Raw genomic sequence first — 523 nt, 5'->3', positions numbered from 1 at the left:
GACACTTAATTGTACTCATGAGGAACCTGTACATAGACCAGGAGGCTGTCATTCAAACAGAACAAGGAGACACTGCATGGTTTAAAATCAAGGAGGGAGTGTTTCACGGTTGTATCCTTTCGCCATACTTATTCGATCTATATGCTGAGCAGGTAATCCGAGAAGCTGGACTACATGAAGAACGTGGCATCATGATTGGAGGAAGAATCGTTAACAACATGTGATATGCTGACAACACAACTTTGCTTTCTGAAAGTAAGGATGACTTGAAACACTTACTGATGAAGATTGAAGAATACAGTCTGTAGTATGGGTTACTTCTCATTATAAAGAAAACAAAAATCCTCACAACTGGACCTATAAGCATCATGATTTTAAATGAAGAAAAGATTGAAGTTGTCAAAGACTTCATATTGCTTCATTGTACAATTGATGCCTATGGAGCAGCAGTCAAGACATCAGATGGTGTATAGTACTGGGCAAGCGGGATGCAAAAACTTCTTTCAAACCCTAAGAGCAAAGA

The sequence above is a fragment of the Orycteropus afer genome, unplaced genomic scaffold (assembly GCF_000298275.1).
Source record: "Orycteropus afer afer isolate SDZICR_OR568_19922 unplaced genomic scaffold, OryAfe1.0 scaffold00458, whole genome shotgun sequence".
NCBI classification, from domain to species: domain Eukaryota; kingdom Metazoa; phylum Chordata; class Mammalia; order Tubulidentata; family Orycteropodidae; genus Orycteropus; species Orycteropus afer.
The sequence above is the reverse complement of the archived record's forward strand: the minus strand, read 5'-3'. Positions refer to the sequence as shown.